Source organism: Cyanistes caeruleus, chromosome Z (assembly GCF_971803275.1).
Source record: "Cyanistes caeruleus chromosome Z, bCyaCae1.hap1.1, whole genome shotgun sequence".
NCBI classification, from domain to species: domain Eukaryota; kingdom Metazoa; phylum Chordata; class Aves; order Passeriformes; family Paridae; genus Cyanistes; species Cyanistes caeruleus.
Genome location: NC_141732.1, coordinates 58,476,514 through 58,504,305, shown reverse-complemented (window position 1 = coordinate 58,504,305; position 27,792 = coordinate 58,476,514). Strand labels below are relative to the sequence as shown.

The 27,792-nt window shown below is 38.3% G+C and overlaps 1 protein-coding gene across 6 annotated transcripts in view; it reads left to right on the top strand.

Annotated features, from left to right (window-relative positions):
• Window positions 1-9,436: 9,436 nt before the first annotated feature.
• The window catches only part of LHFPL2 (LHFPL tetraspan subfamily member 2), a 121,057-nt gene continuing 102,701 nt past the window's right edge, over window positions 9,437-27,792 (top strand). Inside the window, exon 1 of one of the 6 annotated variants that reach the window (XM_086868952.1) lies at window positions 9,437-9,690. The gene's annotated coding sequence lies outside the window, so the exon portion shown is untranslated. Of the gene's footprint in view, window positions 9,691-10,280; window positions 10,406-13,206; window positions 13,247-15,812; window positions 16,601-27,792 lie in introns of those variants that run through there. The other 5 variants (XM_086868948.1, XM_086868953.1, XM_086868949.1 and 2 more) reach the window with 5 other exon arrangements.

Below are 27,792 nucleotides of genomic sequence, written 5' to 3'. Positions count from 1 at the left end.
CATTAACAGTGTTTACTTTTAATCAGTTGTGGTATTTTAATTCTCAGCTCTTACTTATTTTTCCTTATTATTCTCAATAATTGCAATGTTCTTGCAATATCAGTATCACCTGAATCTAAATGCAAATAGTTTGTTTCCAAGCTATTGTTTTGATTCTGTCTTATCTGTTCAAATAAGGAAAGCGTGAATTCCTAGAACTAATCACTGTAGTGTTTCATTAATGTTATCTCCAGCTAATTATTTTCATTTGTATTTTAATATAGATCATTCATCACTTCTTAAACAGCTAATTTAATTATTTCAGAGATAAAAACACAAAAATGCAATTTAAAGTTTCCAACTTGCACCCAACATAGTTAAAGATGAAGTATAACTTAATGTGTGAGAGAATCTTTGAAAAATAAAAGTCTGCTGCTGTGTTTCTAGGTGTGTGATGTTTTTAACAAGGATAGATACTGTAGAAGCAGGATTTATGCTGCTGGCAAAACTGACCGTTAGCAGGGAGTAAGATTATTTGATTATTTTGCACAGAGACAAGGCAATTGACTCATCAGAAGACAGGGTTATTGCTGAACATACACAAACCAATAACATGAAAGAGAAATTACCACAGACTATAGTGAGATGGTGCACTGTAGATAACTTTAAGTTCTGTGAAAAAGAAATATCATTTTCAATGAGGCCCATCAACCCATTTAAAAACAGGAATTCAGATTCTGAGTTTTTATGATGTGACCAGAGAAATTCTGAGTTAGAGATCCCAGCAAATCTCTCACAGTAACAAGCAGATATACAACTAAAGGGTAAATGAGCAATAAGGTGAAAGTAATTTCTATGAAAATGCTGGTCTTTAATTTAAAGGAAAGCTAAGACAAGTGAGAAATACGTGTTTTAGCATAGGGCTGGATCCCTAAAGAAATCCAGAATCCTCAACCTCTAGCAATAGCCTTTTTAGCAAGAGCTCCTAAATAGGTCTCTTTTATTTATATTGGGGCTCATTTTCACATTCTTTTAAAGCTGATATAGAGATACCATATCAAACAAGGTGATTGATTCAGGTTTCAGTGAATAATTGGAGAAAGACAATTCTTCCTACAGGAAAATACCATAAATCCTAATCATTAGGCTCCTTTAGCAGGGTTTTCTCTGCCATTAAATTTACTTTTAAAGTTTTTTTTTTTTCGCCAGCATTCTGGACAACACAAGTCTTAACTGATGAAACCTTGCAAGCTCAATTATATGGAATTTAAAGTCAAAACACTAGATGAAATTTTTGTGGCTTAATAACACATAGAAGCTATTATTAAGCTGAAATACAAAGTCAGTTACAGAAATGCAATTTTATAATGAAAAGGCACAATATTTTCAAAGAAGCTTCATGCAGAACTATGATCTTTCTGAAGACACTTTAGTGGCTTATGTAAAAAGAAAGGGTTTATTGCAGTTGTTTGACTTTACAGTCCTACACAAAAAAGAATTTCAATACTGTGTCATTAAGAGCTTCAGATACTGGAGCAATTTTTAGTGTACTGAGACAAATTTGGGGTTTCTTAATTAATTTCTTTTTGAGTTCTGAGCAAGTTCTGAGGTTATATGTTTTTTTCTAAGTAGGGTAAAGTTTGTTTGCTGGTTTTAAGCCAGTTGCAACTCACTCTTCATCATTTATTCGGTGTATATATTCTTTGAAAGCATCTATTATTAAGGCTCCCTTAAGTTTAGTGTTGTGTGTGGCAATGAACAATGAAAGCTGATTTCAAAAGTGTTGGAGCTTTTTAAGAATTGTGGTTAAATCTCTTTGTACATGTTCCATTATTTTTTCTTCTGAAATTTAGAATACATGGCCTTGTGCTGAGGAAGTTAACATTATAATACTCTGTACTTTTTCCAGTTACAAGGAAATTGCTACATTGTAATTGTTACTACATAATTGTGATTAGTGATTGACAAAGAAAAGCCTAATGGTGTCAGTCAGTATGCAGACCATATCAAAAATATATGCTTCAACCTTAAAAAGCATTTTTCCAATTCACAAATCTTTTCTTTCAGCAAGATCCAGGTTTCCCCAGGTCATACAGACTGAATGTGATTGTCCACATTAAAAGATCATCTCCAAATTATTGTCAGTATATATGTGCATGTCTTTTGTTCTTTGGAAGAGACATGAAGTTGTGTGCCCCCAGGCTTCCTAGGACATCTGAATCTACTTATCTGTCACATGTCAGATTAGTGCTTTTGTGAGGCCATAAACATAATGTAGCCCCACAGGATGTGTTAATGCTGTAAAAAGCTTTTTTTTTCAGAGTGAGTATGTCTGACTTGTAAGATTATAATTTATAATTCTTATTTGATGGGTATTTTAGGTATTCTATAGGTATAACTGTCTCAAGGGTTTTTTTTTCCCCCTTTTTAAATTATATGTGATGTGCTAACTACTTTCTGGAAAAATTAAATACATTATCCTAATGAAGATGCTGTTGCACAATATGCCCTGCAAAGTTTAGGGACCTTTTAAACTTTGAGTGTATTGGAATATCTTGTGGCAAGGTCCAAGCAGGTGGAAAAAGAGTTGCTTCTCAGGAAGCTTAAATTTAAACACAGAACAACTCCTTTTGCTTTTATTTTTGCTTTTAATTTCTTTTCAGAATTCTGGATAAACCAAAATACATAGTGCTGGCAAAAGTTCTAGACTGTGTGGTTTCCAGTTTGGCTTTACAATCAATAATCCTCAAAACAGAAAATAAAGGCTTCTCAGGGAGAAACAACAATCAAGGTTGAAAGTGTGATTCAAGAAAGCATGGTTTACCCTGAGAATTCCATCCTTTTACACTGTCTGGAAATAGAAAGCTCATTTAACCTATTTTGGAGATGGATGTGATCATTTCGTAATATCTGTATTAGAAATGGGAAGAGTTTCACTACATTTGGGATAGAGCAGGAAAGGAAAACAGTGAAACTAGAGCCACATGAGACAGGTCAGGGAAAGGCTTTGAAAAACATCCTAAAATACTGTATTACAGATGGCTGACAAGATGATGAGGATAAACTACTAATTCAAACCCCTGGGCTAGAGAGCATAATTATAACTTCTTGCAAGGACAGTTTTATCAGAGTGCAAGGTGTGGAAGTGCAATAGTCCACAGGATAAGTAAAGCAAAGGGGAATCCAACAAAAACCAAACTAGACCAAAGAAAGAAGAATCCAACAAAAACCAATCTGCATCATTGTTCCGTCTTTTGGTTCCTGGAAATGCTATGATCAGTGTATAAAATCCTGAGCATCCAGATAAGCATAAAATATGTAAGGTATTCACTTCCTATCCTTGAATGTGGGGAATGTGTGGAAATTAGCTCAAAACCAGCACAAAATGCCAGCAGGAGTAGCGGGTGTCTATAACTGCTCTGATATGTGCTGCTCTGGTTCTCACTAACATGCTGTGGTGCCTAGGAAACTTAAGTGTAATCATGGCTGAATTATTCCTAGATCAGAAGTCCTAGGAATGCCCATTTCAAATTTGAAAAATGCTTCAAGCAGTTATTATAGAACTGGGAATATGGAGTAACAAGATTGTCTCACTGAATTTCTTTGGATAGTTTGGGTGAATCTTCCCAATTCTTAAGCAATTTCTTCAAGTTTTAAATCGCTTTGAAAAACCTGGCAATGTTCCAATCTTTGAGATTTATCTCTAATGATGTTAACACTGATGAATGAAGCATTAAACATTTTGGAGATATATAATTCGTAGAAATAGTACTAAGCTATTTCCTTTTATAATTTGTAACACAGCCAGTAGAACTGTAGGAAATTTTGGAAAAAGTCCTAGAAAATGCCTCATTTTTGGATGAATAAGCTAGTAGTTGAAGAAGGTATCAGAGTTGCTTTTTTTCAACTGGATATATGAGTTGATAGAGTAATTTCAAATGTTTTATGCATAGTAGCCTGCTCAGTCATTTGTATGTATATATTTTCTCTTAACACTTCTGAGGACATTAGAAAAGAAACAGATTAGCATAGCTGGTTATTAATGTGGAATTTCAATAGCTGAATATCTTATTTAAAACCCAGCTTCTTTAATTATTTATACCTAATGGATGTCTTGGTTTGTTCAGTTGAAAGGATACTGTTAATTTAAATTCCCATTAATTACTGCATCAAAGTGCACTTTAAAATATTCTCTATCCTGGAACACCAAATTATGGGAAAGGAGATAAAACAGCTGTTACTGCTATTGTGTCAGGCAGCATTTGTTTGGCTAGACAGCTTTTTTTTACATACTAGTTGCAATAATATGTGTTTCAAAAATAGAGATTAGACACAGTGATAAATCTGGATCCTTTCAGCGAGCCTAACTGTCTGCATTCAATTAAAGTATTCTTAAAATTCAGTGGTAGATTCTTCTATTGTACCATACTGGCAGAGTCCCAAATTAGTTTAACAATTAGTGTCCCCCAAACACCAAGAGATGGAATGTGAGACCTCGGAGTACTCAGCCAGGGTCAACAGATATCTCTTGACACCCACCACAGGCCTTTGTCTCTTCTCATATTGCTTTTTTTTAAAGGTCTCAGACTCTGAGACAGTGTTTTAACTGACCTTATTTTTTCAATTTGTTTTTATTTTGATGAATGCCTGCTGCTGCTTTGCATTGATGTGTGTGTCTGGAAGAGTGCTTTCTTCATCGCTTTCCCACGGAAACTTAAGCAGCCCTGTCCTTTGTCCCTTTCACTTATTCTTCTTATCTAAATAGGTTATTAAACTATCTTTCCTGAGTCACCCTTGACTTCTTCCTCCTGTAGAGATTAAAATCTCAAGATATGTCTCTGGATATATTGAAATTAAGTAATCAATTCAAATTCAGTATGATTTAAGACAGCCCCCAGTCTTTCTGTCCAAACCTTCTTCCTATTTCCTTTCTCTCTGCAGACATCTCCATGCTTTCTGCTACTCAGCACTGATGTTCCCCTAGATCATCACATGCAGATAAGTCTAGATACTGTACATTGATACTGTACATAACAACTTTGAGAGAGTATTTTTTCTTTATCTATGGCTACAATTCTCATTTAGATTTTATTTTGACCTGAGCTATAAAATTCCTTTCGTCTGAAATCTGTCAATTCAATATAATATTGTCGTTATCCACTGTGGATGCTCTTGCACTTCTTTTACTGTCTACAACATAAGGTGCTAATTTAGAATGATCTTTTTAGCTTAACCACAGCCTCTTCTCATTTCTCATTTGCTCCTAAAGTCTCCAGGAACATGAACAGATGAGTTTCCCCATTATTCAAATGTCCTTTTTTTTTTTCTTTTTTTTTGTCTCTACTGTCACTAGCTATACATTAGAAAGATCACATTATTTTCTGTAACACCATATACTGCTTGACACTAGAGCAATGAACCACTGAAAAATTAAAAGTCATAGCTAAGTGTTAACAAAAACTGAAAGTTCTGAAGCTGCAAACAAAAAACAAGTGTTACTTGAGAAAGACACATTCTCTTGAAGATTTATTTCAGCTGATGTTTTACATCTTACTTTTCTTTCGGGTAGAAGAACAAAACACCCACAATAAAATAACCCCCATGTCCCAACTCAATTTCCTCACTCTTCCAGAACTGAGTCTTCCCTTTTATATATTTCCCACCATCTTCTGCCTCCCTAACTCCTCTTTTTCTATTTTTCGTGGAGTTCTCTGAACGAGTTCCAAATGCAGCATTTTCTTTAACACTATTTTACTCTAAAAAAATTCTTCCCTGTGTGTTTCTGTAGTCAGATCATTCATTTGAATAGAATATTAAAATTTATTCCATTCCTTCACCATGAGAAGATTTTGGAAAAGCAGTCACTTAAAAAATAAAACAAAAATATCAGCAACAAAAAGAAACAGAAAAGTAAGTGCAATGAGGGAACAAGTCTAGTATGAATATATTTGAAACTTAATAAGTTGAGATTGATTTGCTCTTTAGTCCAACTACTAATTCCAGTATGCACATAAGATATTCACTTTGTTAATTTTTAGCTTTTTGTAGGCTCTATATAGAAATTTTTGTATTTTCTCCAATATTTTTAATAGTTTCCAGTGACTATTCACAGGCTTAGTGAGAACATAATTTTGAGCCAAATAGTGTCTGTTCTTCCTTCCAACCTGTATGTTATTTGCTAGTTATTTGGATGTCATGTCTCTTTGGTTGTACTTTCTGCTATCCTGTTTTGTCTGCCCTGTCTATATTCTATTCTTACAATCTTTAGAGAATGTTTTCTGGGCCACATCCAAGGCTGTATTTGTTCAGGTGAACTTCAGGAAATTTCAGGGTAAAATAATCCTTCATTCTAACAGTCCATGGAGAATTTAAATCGATCAATCAAAATGAGATCAGTTATTACTATCTGGGGTTATAATTAAACCAATATTTAAGGAGGAAATCTGTCTAAACAAATTAATGCTTATGAAATTAATACTTAGAAAGATCTATGAGCAAGAGGAAAAAACATTATATCATCTTTTTTCATCTCATATATTACTTAATCCAAAGTGTGCTTGTTTGACGTCCCTGTTTCCTGTTTGGATAATGTGTATGTGCTAAGTTCTGGTGATGAGTTATTTGTTTGTGCAGTTGGGCTTAATATAAGCTAAATAAAAATGTTTAGAGCTGCACATCAAAGCTAATATAGTAATTAGTTATCATTAAAACCCCAGTACTTAGATAGAAGGAAATACCAAGTTCCTCACACCAATTCCAAATAAAGAAGTGTTCAAATTAAGAAAATTATATGCTATGCTTAGATCTGCCAGGGTCACAATCCTTGGCCTTCAGACTACATCAGGGGATTTCAGCATGCTGCTTCCTACCTCCTTGTGAAAACTGCCTGCTCATGGCTGTTTTTCTAAGTCATGGAGTTGTTCAACCCTGATGCACTGAGCTTGCCACACAAGTTTCTGCATTCAAGTAGTTTGCTAAAAACTATCTGTAACAATGTGTGCTGTGGACTAGACAGGATCCACTGGGGTCAGACTATCAGTACCCCAAATTCAATGTTCTAAGCCATGGTTTCCCTTTGTGTTACATGTAAGTCAGTAACAAGTTTCTTAAAAACTTTATTATACTGTTCTGTGGATTATAATTTGCAGATTATCAGGTGTCATCTTTCCCATTAGTAATTACTTTATCGTGTGGCTGAGCCTGCACATTACCACTAACTGATAGCAGCACTGTGTAATTGTTCCTACTGTGTATTTTTAAATAGCAAACAATTTTTAAACAATTAATGGAGGAGGAAGAAAAAGCTGCCACTGCCACGGTATCCACTCCTGCAGCATCACAACATCACTCTTTATATCTGATCTGTTAATTGCTGTGAGACTTACTTGTGGTTAGGACACACGTGTGTGTCTGTGTTTAAAAGCTGACTTCATAAATGAAGATAGTAGGAATGCTTTAATAATTCTCCCCTTCACTCTATGTAAGCTTTATTAAATCAAATAGCATTTCACTTTATCTTTTTAAGAGTTACAGAGATATCTTTTAAAAAGTTAATAGGGAGAAAACTGATGTTAGCCACACTATTTGCAATGCAGATTTTATACTTTTAGGTTTCACATTATTGCTGTAGTATCATGGTTCTATCTTTTTGAAACAGCATGGAGCATTTATCTATTTCAGAAAAATGGATCCAAAAGTAGCAGACTTACGTGTTGTGGATATTAGCTCAAAGTGCACTCCAAAACTGGAATGCAAAAGGCCTCAAAGCTTTTTGTGGACTAATATGACTACTGTGTTAATTTTGTGTTATCAAATAATGTTGTCAGCACGCTATTTGTGTGAAGTCTCTAGGGTTAAGATATTCTTTAAAGAGATGTTTATTTTCGGACAGACCTAGTGAGTTGTCTGCTGTTGTATGTTAAAGGAGCTGCTCTCAAAGGTCACAGAGAGTTCAGCTTTACAAAGACACCCTTATTTTGTAGAAAATGAATTTTCAGACTCTCTAATGGGAACATTCAAACGCGTCTCTACTAGAACATTTTTTAGAATGTTTCTAGAGTGTTTTTAGAAATTGATGACTTGTCCAGAAAGAGGAAAAGTAATGTAAGGACACAAGTTTGGACAATAATCAGACATGAAAGAATAAGCTGTTTTCAGTAAGTGTAGAGAGTTGCATATGTTTTTATTGTTTCTGCCATAGGAACATAATTCTTGGAGTTTTGTATTTGTTTTTTCTTCCTCAACCTATGTACTTGGAAAAACATTTACTGACTTTTGGTTTTCTGAGCAGCAGACACCAATTAAAAGAGCACAGATCAAGCAACTGAATCCAGTCAGATAGAGCATGCTCTTACAGAGTTGAAGACTTTGGAGTCCCAAGCAGTCAGCAGGATCAGACTGCACCGATTCCTCTGTATCATGGCAGTGAAAGGATAATTTAGTCGAAAGCCATAACTTCAAGTAAATGCAGTGTTTGTGAAAGATACCGTTCTGATAGCAGCGAAAAGAGAACTCCTTATTTTTTCCCAGGAGGACAGCTTTTGCTGAAGCAAATCAAGTTTTGCGCTGGTGCAGCACTTCATTTATGTCTCTGAGATACCGAGAGTGATTTATTTTATTGACCAACTTAGCAGCTGGTTTTATCTGTTGCAACAACCAGTTCCAATCTAGCAAGTGAAGCTAACACCGAGATGAGCTGTATGAAGTTAGACACCTGTCATCCACTTTCAATGAGCAGCATATTACACAAGGGTGCAACAGTGGGGGATAGCAGAGGCATGCAGAGACATGTCCAAGCCTAAACCTTTATTTTCCCTGCAGATGTTTTAATTGAGTGTCACTGCTTGTAGACACGTATGTGCCTGGCATTAGACATCTCAAGATGCTTTAAAAATTACAAAGTTCTGGAAAAGCCTGGATCATCAGAGTGTCGCTTTGAAACTGGAAGAGTGTTAAGTATGATTTTAAAGGGGTATCAGTGGGAAAGTATTTGTTCTGAGCAGGAAAAGTTAGAAAACAGAACCATTGTAGGCTTTTTTAGGCATTTTCTTGCAATGTAAATTGTATCTCCGGGGGTGTACACCAAGAGTAATTTTTGGAGACAGGAGAAGTTGCTGTTTACCATTCCTGCTTTCCGTTCAGTGCATCCACTATGGCTAGGTCCAGTGGGGCAGACTGTGACGCGAAGTGCAATAGGCTGTACCGGGCCTGACACTGTCAGTCGTGCTGCCCAGTCCTTTCTCAGCCTGTCTGGCGGACGGGGCCGATGGCGAACCTTTGGTTATTCAAACGCCAGGCTGGCGGGGCATCGGTGATTTGGGCTATTTCCAGAGCCCCTCTCCCCGGCTGTGACAGCGACCGGGGCAAGCAGTCCGCCCATGGCGGCGGCGCCTCCGTGCCCCGGCCCGGCTGCCGCCCGGCCCCGCTCAGGGCGCTTCCCGCCGCCGGCCGTGTGGGAGCGGGGGACGTCAGTGTGAGGGGGCCGGTCCTGGGCAGGGCAGGGCGCCCGAGTCCCGTCCCTCCCCGCCCCTCGCCGCGACTCCCTCCCTCCGGCTGGGGGCGGCCGGGTCGGCCCTCGCCGGGATCCCATTCCTCCTCCCTCGGTGCATGGTCGCGGCGGGAGCGGAGGAGGGTGAGCCCGGCGGGGCGCGGGCCGGAGGCGGCGGTGAGAGCGGAGCCCCAGCGCGGAGGAGCCGCCTCTGCCCGGCAGAGGTGAGGCAGCGGCACCAATGAAGTTGTGCGAGGCTGGGAGGACGGGAGGGAGAACGGGGACCGCTGGCCGCGCTTCCATTCATTGCCCGAGCGGCGGCCGGGCTGCTGCTCCTCCCGGGCCGGGGCTGTAGCCTTAGGGACAGGCCGGGGAACAGCCGCGGCGGGACGGGGCACGGCGCGGAGGTGGCGGCAGGGACCGGGCTGTAAAGTCGGCGAGAACCGCCCGGCGACCGCCGGGGCAGCGGCGGAGCGGGAGTGCACCCGGGCGCCTTCCCTGCGGGGAACGCGGCGGGGACCCAGGGCGCGACCCGGCGCGGCCGCCAGGCTGCCTCCTTCCCTCGCTGCCTCCTTCCCTCGCTGCCTCCTTCCCTCGCTGCCTCCTTCCCTCGCTGCCTCCTTCCCCGCTGCTCTCCCTCTCTCCCTCCCTCTCTCCCGCTCGGCGGTCCTGCCGAGCAGGCGCTCCCGGCGGGACGCGGCTCTCTCCGGGCAGCGGGCGGGGACCCGCGGCGCCTGGCCGCCCTCCGCGCACACGGGCGGCACCGCGGGGCGGCCGCGCTCCCTGCGCGCCGTAAGGAGCGGGGCGGGGCCGTGGGGACACCGCCCGCCGGGGGCCCCGGGCGGCTTCGTGCGGGACGGGCAGCGGCGGTAGCCGGGCTACCCCTGGCCGGAGCACCTGCAGCCTCTCCCCGGGAGAACGGGAGCTTCTCGACTCTCCGTGAGCTGCCTCGGGGAGCGAGGGGTCTAAACTCACCTGGGTGCCTTCACATCGCTGACGAGTTCTTCACACCCGTCGCGTTTCTGGGACCACTTTTAGAGGGAGGGATGTGTGTGTCTGTGTGTGTGTGTGTGTGTGCGCGCATTTTTCAGGGCCCTTCAGAGAAGGGCAGGAAGTAGGTGACACAGGTTGCCGGTGCACGTTTTTTGATAATTAAGGTGTCGCTCCAAAGACACTCAGTAGGACACCGGTGAGATTGGATCTCATAATTCAGAAGTTGTGAGTGTGCTGGAGCAACATCAAGTAAAACAGCGTGGCCTGGTTGTGCCGTGTCCAGACAAGTGCACACGCTCCCAGTACCTGGTGGCAGAGCAGCAGCGTTGCACCATCATAGTAAGTTTACACCAAGCCAGAACTAAGCAGACGAGATGCTGAGAGTGTGTGCATCCTAATGAGAGATGTATTAATAGGAATAAATGAGCACAATTACAAAGCTCTAGCTGACCTCATCCAGAGGAAAATATTATATATGTTAATTACAAGGTTTGGCTTTCTTAGGGAAACATTTTTAGGCACCATTACAGATCCCTTAATGAAGATGTCTGCTTGGTCCCAGTAGTGCAGTGGGTTCTGACTGCTCAAGCTCATACCTTCAAGGGGCCCTGTTGTTTTCATGAGTTTGCTTTGGTCACAGAAATGCTATGGTCCTTATAGTAATTCATAGAGACTTAAATTTATGCTGTGTTCAGAGACTGGGTAATTGGGAAATGTCAGTGGCATTCCATTTTATTTTTCTGAATAAAACATACTGCAAAAATCAAATCCAAATTAATCTCTGGGACCTTACTGAGTATTTTATATATATTGTGCATTGTTAGGTCAGGGTATAGACAGACTGTTAAGGCAGATGATAATGACAAGGTTTTATTTCAGACACAGTTTCATGGGACTATTGCTCAGTTTTTTGTTACAAATGCTAGTTGCAGCCCCTCCAGCTTTAATCACATTGCTGCTTTCTTCAGAGGATTTCTCCCTCTGAGTCATGGGGTAGGTTTAATCAGTATGTAGGAGATTGCCCACTTTATCTTTTTTTGTAGTTAATCATCTGTTTTTATTAAGCATTCTGGGAGATGTTTGTGTGATGATGTACCCACATGTCAGGCAAGTGCGTCATTTTCTTTAACAACTATAAATCTCTGGGAATGGATGCATCATTGCTGTGTAAAAATGTTACAGTTACTTTGTTACTTATTTAATCAAAGGATAGTTCCTCCACATCTTCTAAGACACTCTTGATTGTGCTGGGCTGATAGGTTAGAATCAGGAGTACTGCTGGCAAAGACTGAAAGGAAGCCAATGATTGCCATGATCCTTTTTCATGTTTTGGCTTGTACCTGTGAAGATTGCTTGTGGTGTTCTGTAATACAGTAGGACAATGACTTATTAACTACTACATATTATTGCATCAGCAGAACCTGACTGAGCTGCAGGTGACTGTATAGTTGGCAACTGGGCAAGAAACCTGGTGTTTTATTTTGTGTGCAGTTTAGACATTGCTCTTTTAATAATAATTACATGAAAAGGGAGAATTTATTATTTTCCTGAGTGTTTTGGAGAACAGAATTGTTCATCAAAATATATTTTTCCAGAAGATTCTACTGTGTTAGACATTGAATACCCATTGGAGGACTCCTCAGTAAAAGAGAAGTGGTGGTTACAACAAGAAGATATGCTGAACACAGGATGGCAGCTCCTAGCTAATGGAATATTTCTGGTTATCCACTACAGGCCAAAAAGCCACCCCAGTTTCTAGGAATTTTACCCTCAGCATCTAAACCCAACTTTTTTAGATGAAAAGGAAAGAGACTCTCCACATAGGAACAGCCCCTGTTGAAGCTGCTGTTTGTCTCAGAGCTGTTTGTTAAAGCTTGAAGTGGAGGGTGAGGATGGCTGCTCTGCTGTCCCCGGCTGTCCTCACCTCCTAAGCACACACATGTGTTCATGCCCAGGCACAAGCACACACAGCTCCTCTTTTTGGCTGACCCTTCACACCATCCAGCCTGTGGGGAAGAGGGCAGTGCTCAGCTTCTCACTGCTGGTGGCAATAAGAGAAACTGGTTTATGTCCCCATTCCGTCCCTGTGAACAAGAGCTTTCTTTGTCTTCCTTTGTCCTGTTTTCCTCTATGTTTTCAGTGCCTCCCTTCCCTCTCAATTTTTCTCAAAATTTTCTCAGATTTTTTATGTTTTCTGCCTAAAATCATTCAGGGTAAATCATTTTGGGGTGTCAGCACTTTGAACTCATTTGTGAACAAGGGTAGAGGTGGCAAGCGGCTGATTCTCAGAGCCCTATTCTGATGCAGAGACAATTGCTGATGTGATTGTAGTTGACAAGTCTGTGAAAATAATACCAAAGACTTTTGCTTAGATTATTTTCCCCTTCTGGCTTTCCAGCTTTCTTGACAGAATTCTCCTGGGTTATGGTGCCTAAAATCTGCACTGGGAAAGTGGAACTACTAGGATGTATTCTTCCAAATACAGATGAATTGGAATAAAGCTGAATGTAGGGCATTTGTAAATTCTGGATTTAAAAAATAGTATTGTTATCCCTTGCCTTTTAAAATTGCTCAGGAGATATGGCAAGATACTGTGAAAGCTGTCTAAACAAGTACTATTTTACTGTCATGTAAATAAAGTGATATTTTCATGTTCTCTGACAGAAGGTGATGCATTCTGGAAAAAAATGCAGATCTTAGGTCTTAATTTCTTTTTAATTTACCTTTGTTTCTCCTTACTACTCTAGCAGGTGACACATTGACCATGGATAAGTATTTCAACATCAGGTAATAGTCAATTTTCCTAGAAGTATTTTCCTAAAAGGTATTTTTGCAGAAGGTAATTCTGAGGAAAACTAAATGCACAGTGGAAAACTAATTCAATTATAAATTTGCTGCAAAGGCAAACAGCTGACTGTAAATGTACCTGATCTATGTGAGTGGATCAGGAATGTATCTGAAATTCTGAACTGTGGCAATATATAGAGTAGTTGGACAGTTACAGTATCCATGACTGAGTATAAATAAATCACAGCAAAAGATATTTAGAGACTGTTGTGCTGGTCACATAATCAATAGGTTCCAGTTTCTGATTCACTAATGTAATTTTAAAAATCAAACAAAAACCAAAAAAACCATCCATGGTCTATTGCTGAAGATTAATTTCTCCATTTCTTATTGTCTTCTGATTCTCATAATCATACTGTCTTTTTCAGCTTGGAGCTCTGTAGTTAAGTTGGACGTGGGCTCCTCAAAGGAGAATCCAGAATATTTAAGACATTGATCCATGAGAGGAATGCTGCAGCAATTTGTTCCCTAAAATATTTTTTATGTATTTTGGTTTAGATGTTGTTGGTTGGGGTTTCTTTAAGGGTTTCTCTGAAGCCCATGGTGAAAACATAGGAACTAAATGATAAACCATGAGAATGAAGTACTATAAAAAAAGCAAAAAATGTCTTGGAGAAAGCATTATTTTGTGTTGTAGCCAGTGACAGTGCTGTAATAAATGAACCCAGACACACAAGGAAGGCTTATTTTAGCTGATTATTTTCACCTTTAACAGCTTCTAGTGCTGAGAAACAATCAATGAAGCAATATTGCTTAAGCAGCTGTACAGTCTCCTTTGCCATTGGTGTCACTGCTCTATTTCAGATTTCTTTGCCTTAATACCGTCATCTTAAAGATGGTGAAAGTATTTTTTGATTTATGTGTTCTATGTGATATCTTACTGATGAATATGTCTTGGATTTTAATTACATGCACAGTAGTAACTTTAGAGTTGACTAAGTGATCTTCATGCTTGCTGACACCTGACATTGCATATGTGGTGTGCCTTCTTGTACATAATTTCTGAAATTCAGCAGTAAGTATTAATGCTGTCATTCCACTCCAGATTAATAGCAGTATGTTTTGTAGATAAAATAATATACTGTGTTTTAATAGTACGGCTGATATTTACCTTAAAGATTTACTGTAGCTTGTCAGCCTTTTCATTTCTTTTGATCCCAAGTAGGTTTTTCTGTAAAGGTACTTTAGGAGAAACTCCTGGGAGTTTATTGCTAATAGAAATGGTCAGTGTGGTAATTGTAGCAATTATAACCAGAGCCTGGTCTGAACTGAATGTTGCATTATTTTATTAAAATCCAGTTTTTAAATCTGCATTGTTTGGGCAGTGTGACTTCTCAGAATGGTTGAGACTTTGGCTAGCTGTGACAGAACTTTCTTGGTTCAGCTTTCAGTTATAATCCCTTAAACCTGTTTGTAAAGAATCACCTGTGATGTGTGAAGATAAATTCAGTTTTTATATTTATTTGATCGTCTGCTGAGATTGCAGATAGGGTGCCAGTTGGTGCCATCTGTGTTTATAGATTTTGCAATAGTATTCACTGGGAGATTATCTGAAAGCCACATCAGTTTACATAGGTCAGTGAATTGCAGCTTGCAAGGCTTGTGTCTGGGATCATTGTAATCAGGTTTTTCAGACTTTTCACTGAACTTTTGTTTGTCTAAACCTGACCTCATCACTAAAGTGTGTGGTGGTGATAATACACCAGTATATGTTGGTGGATACATTTGTCTTGAATGGTTATGTACTCTTGTTTTGTCTCTTAGCATGTGCATATTACTTCGATACATCCTCTGCAGATAGTAAATGTGTGATGGGAAGGCTGTGCCAAAAATACTTTCATATAAAGGGGTGGGTTTTTTTATTAATAAGTCAAATATATATATATATATATATATACACACACACATATATTTACAATGTTGTAAATATAGTTACTGTTCCTGCAGTTAAAGTACCTTTAGAAGAGAAGGTGGTGCAGATGAGAGGAGTACATATTCTGTCAGATATTAGGAGTTTACTGATGTTCTGGTTTCAGCTGAGTTATTTTCCTTCATAATAGCTGATATAGTCCTATGTTTTGGGTTTAGTATAGACTAATGTTGATACCACAGTGATGTTTTTCTTGTTGCTGAGCTATAGTCACACCAAGTCAAAGACTTTTCAGCTTCTTGTGCTCTGATAGCAAGTAGGCTGGGGTGAACTAGGGGTTGGAAGGAGACACAGCCAGGATAGCTGACCACAACTTACCCCAGGAGTGTTTCCCACCAAGTAGCATTGTGCTCACCAATAAAGCTGGAGGAAGAAGGGGATTGCAGTGATGGCATTTGTCTTCCCAAGTCACTGTTACCTGTGATGGAGCCCTTCTCTACTGGCAATGGATGAAGGCTGGCTTGTTCTTGTGAAGCATTGATGCAATTCCTTCTTTTGCTTTGCTTAGTTGCATGGTTTTTGCTTTACCTGATAAAGTATCATTTTCCCTCTTCTGATTCTCTTCCCAATCCCCATGAGGGAGAGTGAGTGACAGTCATGACAACTAAAGCAATATTTGTTCAGAATATCTTGGCAGTGCTCTTCGTGGGCAAAGAATGGCAGCATGTTTCTGCACAACTGTTTAGTACTGATGAATAATACATACTGAATTATGCTTGAAATATAAATATTGGAGAATATCTTGTGCAAATACTCTAGTTCTTACAGCCTTCTATGAAACTTTTTTCAGGAAATAAGGCAGTAGATATACATGGTTATCGTGACAATTTTGGCAATTGTAACTCTGTTTCAGAATAGCCACATGATAAAACCTAAATGTCATTTTGCACAGGCAGGTCTGAGTAATTTAAAGTTTACAAGAAAATTTTAAATGTAAGTTCTAGTTTAAATATGGCAATTTATTCTTTTACTTGCATGTTGGAAATAGTAGCATATATTTTAATTTTATATTCAGTCCTATTTGTGGATATGTTTCTGTGCTCTTAGAAAATTGTTTTAAGTTCAACATAAATGGTGGGACAAATTTGGCATAACAGTAAAAGTTTCATGAATTCTTATATCTCTTCACTTTCTCTCTGTCTCTGTGCGTTGATTTTTCTCCAACAGGTTTTCTCTGGTATGGTTTACCTTTAAGGGATTAACAAAGGTCTCATTTTCCTCTGTTTTAGGGCTTTTAAAGGTACTAACAGACATAGTACATGATAGCTGGCATTCAAGGTATTCCACGGACAGCCCAGCTGATTGCGCTGCTGAGATGGTAGATCATTTTGCAGAGGTATCAAGTTTGCAGAAATGTGGATGAGGTTTGTGTTGTGTATACATGTTTATTCAATCATCAGTCATGATCATGACTGCATAAAATCAGTGCAATTACCTTCAACCAGTCTTTACATCTAAGTGGCCCAGACCGCATTCCATGACAGCCTTGGCAGCTTGAATTAGAGCTTGCCTTTTATTGCAGCTGAATTTGGAGTACAAAAATATCCAGCCTTTCTTGAGCTTGGTTACTGCAAGAATGGTAAATGTTAACATGAAAGAGTGAAAGTCCTGCCTAAAACAGAGCTTTAGGAATATCCTAACTTTTTGGTGCTTGACCAGCCTGTATCAACAGTTTACCTTATTTTTCTGTTGCTCACTGAATGAGTTGCAGAGCAGATAAACAGTCCTTAAGAGTGCATTGGGACTGTCTCACATACACATGTACCCTGGAGTCTGCATAGAGTATGCCTCTGTTTCCCAGCCAGATTTAAAGAATGTCCAGGCAAGGTCAGAGAATAGAGATCCACGTTTTCAGCAAAATGTCTCCAGCTCTTGGCTGGTGGTCACTCATTCTTTCCACAGGCTCCTTGGAGTAGGACAAGGAAAGGGTCTCAATAAATAATTTATTTGTGAACAGATTGTAACTTGTTTTTTTCCAGGGCAATCAACCCTGTAGCTCCACTTAAACACTGCCCACCCACCCCCTACCCCTTTTCTTATTTTGTTGTTATTGTTGTTAAATCATTGAGAGGAAGATTCTGCCTGACATCCAAAGAGGATCATACAAAGATAAGACTAGAAGAGACCTTATGGCATCATCTACTCCAGTCTTTCTGGCTCAGATTTGGATTGTCTGTATCTGTCATCTGTGACTTGTTCTATGGAACTCAGTGGTCTCCCTTACATTGTCATGACATGGAAATTTTCTGTATGTGTTATCCAATTTGTACCTTTCATGTAGTAATTTAATACTACCGTTGCTCATCCTACATCTGTCTAGGACAAAGCAAGTAATTATTTTTTATAGATTGTGGTTTTTTAGCTATAATAGCATGCTTTTTTTCACCTCACAGGCGCTGTGTTTTGTGTACCAGTTATGTTTGTTGCTTTTCTTTGGGTTACTTTCCATTACTTTACATCTGTTTTGTTTGTCCAGTTAAGAATATGTTGGTCTTGAGGCTCTAATGATGTAGAGTAAAACAGAATGGGATCTTCTTCATACTTACTGACATGATGAGGATCTTCTTTTCAGCACTGTGACTCTCTTCAGCAGTTAAATTGGTGAGGAGAAGAGACAACTGGGATGTGATGATACTTTTATAAAAGCATGAATGGTGTGGTGAGAGGCTTAGGGATAAGTTGGTAATTTTCTCTCCCAGTACAAGAGCTAATGAGCATGAAAATGAAACTAGCAGGTGTTGCATTTGGAATATTGAGGAGTTTTGTCATGCACATATATTAAGTTGTGTAACTCCGTAGGATGTTGTGGATACTGAAAATTTATACCAATTTGAAGTGAAACTGGACAAAATTAATGGAAAAAAGAGTCTGTAAGGGATTATTAAACACATAAGCATGACCTCTGGCTTTGAAAGTCCCTGAGCTGCAAATTATTGGAGACAAGTGTATTTGGGGAAAGTATGACTAAACGATTACACTATTCTCATGCTCTTCCCCAGACATCTGCTTCTCGCTGCTCTTGGAGACAGAGGTACTGGGTAGAAGATTTGACCTGGCATAATTTTAGATTTGTCCTTTCAAATTGTAAAAACTGAAGACACATTTTTCTATGAGTTAACAGTTCAGGGTAGCATCTGCAACCCTTGTACTTTTTAGACCAAAAGCCTCCAATCCATTTTCCGTGTAATTTAAGACAGAAGAACTTTCTTAATAAAACACAAAGATTACCATGAACATTTGTCTCCTGCCAGTTGGCGTCAACTGCAAATTATGTTTCATTTCAGTCATGCTAAACTGCCAGATGAGATAATACATATTGTCTCATTTAGGCAATCTAAGCAGCTATGTCTGTAATCCTAACTTGGCTTTTCTGATTTATTTTCTCCTATGTGTATGTGAAATTGTGTTTAATATGAAAGTTTTTTGGTTTTTTGCCGATCTCCCTTCTCCTGTAGATACATTTTAACTGCTTACATGAACACATGCTACATGAGGTACCCTGCAGAGTTAGAGAAAAGGCTGAAAGCTTTTGGGGACAGAGCAGCAGGGAGGGAGGAGGATGCTGTGTTACTCATCACCCTACAGACACTGATTTACTGGCTTGATTTAGATTGTTGATTCAATGGGCATCATTGGCACATTAGGGCATCTTGCAAGCTGATCAAAATCCATTACCACCTAATGCAAATCTCTGGTGTAAATATAACTTGTCATCCCAAGTTTTGATGTTTTCCTTATACTGGTAGGTTTCTTGCTCTGTCAGATGTTGCTCATCTCTCTGTGACTCTGACAATACCTAAACAGATATTATTTTTACTTTTTCAGCTGATGTGAAGCTGGCTTGAATGCCAAAGCATCCTGCACTCAGACAAATTTGACAGAAATGTGCTTGTGTCTGCACTGGGTATAAATTTGTATTGCAGAGTGATTGTATAAAATGATAATGTACCAAATGGTAATCTGGCATTAATGAAGACACAGCCAGTGTTGCACATGCCTTCTTTACTATTCTGTCATATATTAATATGTTTAACACATTTTGGCTGGGTTTTCCAAAATGAGTATGGGGTTAAATTAGTTTTCCCTCCAGACTCTGTTTGTAGGCTGCTTCATGTTTTACCCCATAAATGTTTCCTCTATTCTTGTAATACCAAGTAAACAATTTTATGTTCCTCCTTTCAGTGGTTTGGAGCATGAGGAAAAGCAATTTTGCCAGGAGGTGGAAAGTCTATGCAGTGATCATAGTTGCAGTGAGGGTATTTTATAACAACTATACCAAGGGTATTCTGTGTTTCTGGTGTTTGAATTCCCAGATTAATCCTGTGCTACTGCAGTGGAGGCTGGGATGAAGAGGCAAGGATCATACATGTATTAGGAAGGTCCTTCCTGAGCTGCTGTAGTCTGTAACTACACCCGCTGTTGGGGTGAATAGATCATACTTCAACTCCATAGACTTTGCTTCACATACTGGAGTGGGCTTTATTTGAAGTGTGTGGCTTTGGAGGTGGGAATGGAAATGCAATTTCGGTTTGTGTAGGTGACACTTGAAGTTTGGTGTAAATAACTGTGAGTGCTGCTCTGTTGTTGTTGGGATATTTGTATATAGTAACTATTTTGATCTCTGCACACTGAGTGAACATTAATGAATGTTAGTACAGCAATTTTTTAATACAGCGATGTTTTCTGGCTACTTTAAAAATAGACTGTAAGAAACCCTAGAAGTACTCTTTTGTTCAAATATTATCATTTGATACCTACAAATATTTGAAATGATGATGTATTTGCATGTAGCAAATAGAATTCTCTTCTCTGAAGGATTATTAAAACTCTGCCAAATTCATGTAGTTACAATCAATAGCATCACAGCTGGGTATTTTGGAATTGATAAAGGAAACGATTTTGTTTAAGCAGTAAAGTTTTCCAGCTCTTCTGTTGGACTAAAACACTTCTCCTGTATGGACAGAGGAAGATTCAGCTGCCTTTAATTGATTATACTTCTAAGTGTGCCAGGTAGCATGAAGCTACTGTTTAGGTATCTAACTGTCTTTTAGCTGAAGAGTAATGCAAGGTTCTTTGCCAAAGATCTGGGGAATGTGTTGGAGAGACTCATACTTTAGATGTGATCTGTGAAAACAGTAAACAAAAAAATAAACTTTGTAGTGTTTTTTCTCCATTTAGCCTTTTGCTATTGATTTATGCTGAAAAAAAAAAAAAAAGTGGCATTGTATCTAGGTAGCTATCATGATTGATTGTTCATTGACCTCAGATATTAATTGTGTAATTTCTTTTCTTCCAGTGAGAATGAAAAATTCAGATTTGAGTCAAACAAACCAAATAATTTGGGAAACAAATATCTCTCTTTCCAATGTACCTTCCCTTACTGGAAGAACTGAACAAAAACTGATCCGTATCAGTACTATCATTACTCTGTATCTGATAATGTGAAATGCTATTTGGAAGCACTGGTTAATTAAGACCTAGCACATCAGACTTGTGTCTGTTTGGCCTGAGGCATCATTTATCAGCTGAGGAGAGCAGTATAATGTATAACCATCTTTGCAAAAGTGTAATATACTCCACATTCTTTCCAAAGGCCTTCAGATGTTACTGTTCATAGGAGGAAGTTGGTCTGATAATTGAGGGATGAACACTTACAGTGTATGGTGAAGTGGTTTGCAGTTTTGGGGTGGGGGGAAACAAAATTATCTGCTACTTATTTTTGCGGGCTGACTTAGACCATTAAATGCCCTTCCTCAGTAAAATTCCCAGAAATATGAAGTTTCTTTTTTAGAAAGCAGAGGCTTGTTTTAAGTTTGTTTCCTGTGGTTTTCTGCCATAGCCTCAGAAACTCAGAATTATTTAAAGAGGAAGCAGGTATGGTCAAACATCTGTTTCTTTCTAAAGGAACTGCAATTTGTAAGAATAACAAAAAAATCATTACATTAAATAGGAACAAATAACCATTTAATAGGGCTTAATATACAGAGACATCTTGAAGAGTCCTGTGCGTGAGGCACTGTAGTCTTAAAAAGACAGGAGAAGGCAGGATGTCCAAGTGACAGTGCAAGGGTGGATATTAGAGCTTAACAGACAAACTCCAAAATCTGGGCTCCTCCTGGCAACATCTGCAGATCTCTTGCCCCTGTAGTTTCTCTTTTTGAGCTTCCTTGCTCAGGACAGGCAGCATTCTGTTGTCCTTGGATAGCCACAGGCATCTTGTTTTTGCTTGAGAGAAGCAGAGTGTATCCCTTAATTTGCATTTATATCATTATCTGATGATAGAAATAATCTTTGTGTTGGTCTTGGAGTGAAGTTGGTGTCCTGCCTAAGGAACATTAAACAGCTCCACCTACCTCTTCTGTCTGATGATCACAAATGGTAACTTCATTGATAAAGTCTCTTTGCTGTACACCACTGTTCTGGTTTTGCATATAACTCTAGATTAATTATTTGATCCTGGATGAGTTGTATGTCCTCATAGCTCTGAATTTAACTACTTCAAATTGTGTGTTTCTGTTGTTTTAACGTGTGCATGCCATTAATGGTTTAATAATGTAGTATAATCTTTGTCCATGAATCAAGAGGGGAATGAATGTTGCTGCTCCGAATTGTCCTTAGTGAGTAGAGGCTGATTTTAAGCTTTGAATCTTAATTTTTCCATGCATAATTTATTTTAGTTGTTTTCATTTGTGTGTGTGTGTTTTCATTTGACTGAGATAAAGACTTAAAGCAGAGTATGTATATATGTCTATAGTCAGCATAAAACTGTGTTGCAGAAGCTTGATTTTTTTTTTTTTTTCTGCTTTTTTCCTCTTTTCTTTGAAGTTCACATGCCCCCATAGTGGAATGAATGACTCAGTAGTTGGTCCATCTCTCTGGATCATGGATCTGTTGAGAGCCAAGTTTTTAATGGCTCCTATGTAATCTATCTTATTTTGAAGATAGGGTACATTTGTTTTTTGGAAAGGGCAGACATACCTAACCTATCAGCCAGTTGGAGAAGTAGCAGCTGTTGAATGAAAAGTTTCATACTCCTCCTTCTGTAATTTAACGTGATCAGGAAGTAGCTGGTTTTCCTTTTCCTTTGCATGTAGGTTTTGTTTGCATTGTAGGCTGGCACAATGTCATCCATACACATTTCTGTGATTGCTGACTGTGGCTCAGAGACCTTTGTCTCAGAGACCTAAGGGCTTTTGCATCTTGAAGTTTTAAAAACTAAATGTAGCAAGCAACAGAAGACTTGATCTAAAATTAGTTTTGTTTCTCCTGTTTGCATTGGATTATTGGGGAGTTCAAGCCTGTGAAGAGGCCTGTAGCTATTCCCACATCCTCAAATTCCACTGGGGTAGCTGGTGTTGAGTCTGGCAATGGTGGTAGTTCTTGGTGTTGGTAACCATTTGGTGAATGTCTCTCTCTCCTTTTACAGCCATATGTAAGTGATCTGAGCAGTGCCCTGGGTGGGTGAATTGCTTCATCACTAATATGTGTGACTTTCTGGAGGGAGTGTGTGGTCCAAGAGACCTCACAGATTTCCTGAACATGGCCCACACTGTAGTTGTGTCTGGTATTTATTATATTCTTTCAGAAACAGAAGATAAACTAGTTTCCCTACTGACTATGTTTTTTCATATACTTAAATAAGTTTCTGCCTGTAGAGGGGAGATATTTTGGCTCCCTTTCACTTATTTTTCTGTGTACTAATGTTTTTGCACAACTCAGATGGAAGATTCACCACCTACATGTTGGTTTGTTCCAGCAGAAGATAGATCTAACTATTTGCTGTTTAAAAATGCAAATAGTTAATTTTTAAACATGTGTACTCTCTGGAAAATATTATAAAAGCAAATGATTGTGCGTTGCAATTTTTATGCTAATTAATATTTATCATAATATGATTGTTTGTTAGATTTGTAACTTTTGAGATGTATTTTGAGTCTCACAAAATAACCACAGTCTTAATTTTGATTGATTGGACACGTGAAAAAAGTAGTGTTTGACCATAACTGGCATGCCAAACAACTAATATATGATTTTTCAGGGCAGAAATATGTGAAGATATAGACATCAGATACAGACATCATAGCATCATCCTTCATTCAGCATTAAGTCTCCCAAATTAAGTAAGAAGAAGAAACGGATTGCGTTTTATCTTGAAATATGTAATTTAATACTATGCAACTATACAGTTTAAACTAAAAAGAAAATGTGTCTGAGAAACCTAAAATCTATTAAAGAATTAGGAAAATCTGAAAGTTTTGAGTTTGAGGTAGTACTGAAAAAAGATGAGTTCCAATTGTATGTAAAAATATTCTAGGGACCAACAAAGGGGAGGAAAGCAAAAATGTTTCTTCCCTGTTTTATAAACACTTATTTGACCTGGAGTCCATTTATATTTGTTTGAATTGCAGGCATTTTAAGGTACCTGTTAGGGAAAGTTGTTGGTGGACCCACAGGAATTAAGAAGAAGGTGTCAAAAGGATCAAAGGGTTGGTAGGATGATTTATGAGGAAGACAAAACTACTCTTAATGGCCTTTTGGAAGTTAGGTCAAAGAAACAAGGTGATAATGAAATGAAGAAAATGTGGGCTGTGTATCAGTGTTACTATTTGTATTGAAATAATTTTCTCTGGAACTGTTTCCCATCAAATACCAACAATTGCATTAGTCAGATAAAATAAAATTAAACAGGTTGCTTTGTTCAGAAAGCAGTGCTGCAATGAGTAGTCTTGGATTGACCTAGACTGAGCAGATTGTCTGTTCCCTATCTTCCATTTCTGAGGACCATTTGTGGGGTTTGTGTTGTTTTTAGATGAACTTTAGCTTTATTAGTGCTAAAGTTTACTAGTTCTTGAACTTGTGTTAGAAGTTGTAATGGAAGTATTTGCTGAATATTGATTTTAATGTGCAGAATCTACATGGCAATACTTTGATATATAGGTTTATAGTTAATCCCTTTCATTCTCCATATCTGGGAAACCTTCATGTGTGATGATGTCAGATGGTTTGTGTAATCATTCACTGGAAATTTTAAATGCAACCAATAAGGAATGAACTGGATCAAACAAACAAATATGACCTCTGCTTCAAAAAACGGGGAAGTGTTAATGCAATTTTTTTTTAACAAATGGAATAGCTGAGGTATTTCCATTCCTCTTTCAAAGCCTCATAAATATATCTCTTCTTATGAATTAATAAGTACTGCTCACAATGTGCTTCACAGATAACTCAGTGACCAGCTGCATTTATAGTCAGTTTTCTGGTGTTTCCTTAAGAGGTGGGTTGGCACACTGCCAGGAATTGTGGTTTATCAAATTAATTAACCCTGCTAAATACAAATTCTGAAGTTATGAGGCACTCACTTCATAATTTGAGGAAGCTTTCTGTGGTTCTGTGTGCTTTCATTTATAGTTTGTGCATTTATAGTTGATATTTTAGAAAGATGAATGTTGCCCAAAAAATGAACGCAATTTAAAGTTTGTAAAAGCAAAGTTAGCTCATTCCTTTTTACAGTTACTTTATTCACTGCATTGTTAAACTATTAGGCTTTTTAATTGCGTGAATGGTTTAAATGGACTTTTAAAGGAGCAACCGGTTCCTCAACTCATCCATATTCCGGCATGGTTGCTATTGAGAAAAAGTGCTTCTAAGAAACCTCAGTATTCTGAAACATAACTGAGAGACATTGTTTTGCAATTAGGAAAACAGGTACAGTATCAGTTTGTCTTTCATTTATAGCTAGGGATTTTTTTAATATGAAAATTTCAAGCACATTTTCTGAACTAAAAGCTTTATTATAAAACAGACTACAAAAATATCTTTGCTTTCCTCTTATAACAGATGATGCAAAATTAGATTTTAAATTGGATTTTGTTTTGATAGAACAGAATAGCAGAAAATTGAGTGGTGTCTGTTTCTTGATAAAATTTCAATTATTGATTTTTGTATTGAAATTATGCCTGCTAAACAGAGCATCTGTCTTGTGTCAGCTGAAATGAAGATGATTTCTTCAAAAAAGTGCATGTTCACTTTAGTGTCTTGAAATGTTTTATCTCCTATTCCTGTCAGTTCCTCAGAGCCTGTATTTATTATTCTTTTAGTCAAGTAATAAAGCTTATGTTAAGCATTTGAGAAAGAAATAGGTGTAGATAATAGTGAAAGGAGAGAGAGATTTACTAATAGATCTGTTGCTCTTTGGGGTTTTTTGTTTTGTTGTGTTTGGGTTTTTTTTAAAAAGTTTTGTTTTGGGGGCTTTTGGGGTAGTTTTGTTGTTGGGTTTTTTTTTTTCTTTTGTTTTGGCTTTTTTTGGGGGTTTGGTTGCGGTTTTTTTTGTTTGTTTTGGTTTTTGGTGGGGTTCGTTTGTTTGTTTTGGGGGATTTGTGTGTTTGTTAGAGTCTTTTATGGTTGGGCCTTTGGTAGAAGAAAAATGTTTTGAGTCTGCATGTCAGCAGCTTTGGAGAGGAGTACAAGGAGGTTGTCTTGTGGTACCAGGCAAACAGGGCATATTTTTCAGCTGCTTACAAAAGTCTAATTCTACTCATAGAACTAAATTATTTATTTAATATATCACTGAAGACACAAATTCTAATTCTTATGACATGGTAAGTCTGTGTAACAGTTACACCATGAACTGTCTGGGATGCACTTCCAGATGTTTTCAGGAGAACTGTGGTTGTTACAGTGACAGGACACAGTTTTCATTTCGGGTTTGAAAAAACAAAAAAGGAACTGGAGAATGTTAAATAACACTATGAGCATTCTGTCTACTTCTCTTTCTCTTCAGGAGTCGTTACTGTTTAATGTTGTCTGGGGCTGTATGGAGGCCCATAATGTGGTTTTGAGCTCCTGCTGAAGAGAGTTTTGGGTTATTTTAAAGTTATCTAAGAAGCTGACTGATACTTATGAGATGTAATCTTCTTCCCTTTATAAAACTCTGCTTATTGACACTTTAAGGAAATATTAGCATCAATTATAACATGAACTGTTGCTGAAAATTTTAATAACTAGGAATAACTGTAGATTCCCTTTAGTTATATGTTTGTGATTCAAGTTTAGGTGAATCTGTTGATCTAAAATTGAAAAAAAAACCCAACTTTTCTGAAAAGTGTTGAAAGACAGATGACCCATTTGGCAGTGATGGTGTTCCAGTACCACAGGGATCTGACTCACATTTAGGGGTATTATGAAAGGTAAAAGGAGGTGAATTGAAATGTATGGTTTCCATCCATCAAAATTATACATGGTATATATGCTTAGGATCACATAGATGAGAAGAAATAAGTTCTGCATGTGCAGAAATGGAAATTGTGGACTGAAAATTTAATTAAAAACCCAAGTCCAGCACAGCTGATGTAGTAACAGTTAAAGTAATTTTCCAATAGTAACTGCTCCATGACTGTTTTTACTTGTTTTAAAATTCTGAAAGAACATCCAATTTTTTGTAAATTATTTGAGAGCATACAGTTTCTGGAGTGCTTGTGGGTCCCAAAGTCTGGTCTTTAGCTGTTATATGCAGCTGTACTGTAGATTCTTAATTTTAAGAACTTTGCAGATTCTCTCTGCTCATCATGACATAGCTCAGAATGCTTCCTTGTGCTACCTATTAAGCTTCAGATGTCTGTTAATTTCTAGGATACACAGTATATCTTAAATCTGAAGATTAAATTCAGATTAAATCTGAAATCACAAAACTAGTAGTTTTTTACATTAATCATTTGTGGTTTAAATTATTAGGGGAGGATAACAACCAGTGTTCTCAGAACTTAGTTCCCTCCTATTTCACCTCACATTCACCTTTGGATACTGAGGAGTCACCTACAATTCTTTAGGAGAAGTCAAAACTCTGCTCCTTGAGTTTGATTGTCCTGATCACTGTGCTCAGGTCTGTTGAGCTTTTTCTATAAGAAGCAAATTGAACTGCACATTTCAGTTTGTGCATTGATATGAATGCCATAACTGTAAATGAGAGAGCAAAATCAACAAGATATTTATAATTAGTGTTATTCAGTATTTGGAAGAGACACTGTAGGTCTTATCACAAATCTGTAACAGAACAGGCTCCAGTCCAGTAGCTACAGCCATAAACAGAATCCATTAAAATCACTAAGGTGAAAGAAAGTGCATTCAGAAAATTTGGAAAAGCCGAGCAGTTAAGTTCTCTGTTCTGTTAGTGATATTTACATCCCCATCCTCTCCACCTTTCCCACTAAATTATTTTTTTTTTTCTTCTGGAGAAGTTTCAGAGACTAGAATATGACATGAGTGTTCTGTCTCTAGTTTATTAGATTACATACATTACGTACATTACAACAGACTTAATGTTGTACAATGGAGACTTATGGGCTGGATCTGGGCTTTGTTATGGATTGCTGGGGATGAGAGGTTAGGAAGACAGCTGAATGTACAGATGTGTGAGTTGACCGTGCTGTCAGCCCAGAACAGTCAGAGTGCCCTTGCTGCCTGTGAAGGTAAGAGCAGATTGATGCAGTGATACACTTGGAATGTCACTGGGTCCCATCATCAGAAGTTTCAGCCCTGACCTTCTGCATCAAGTTTTGGT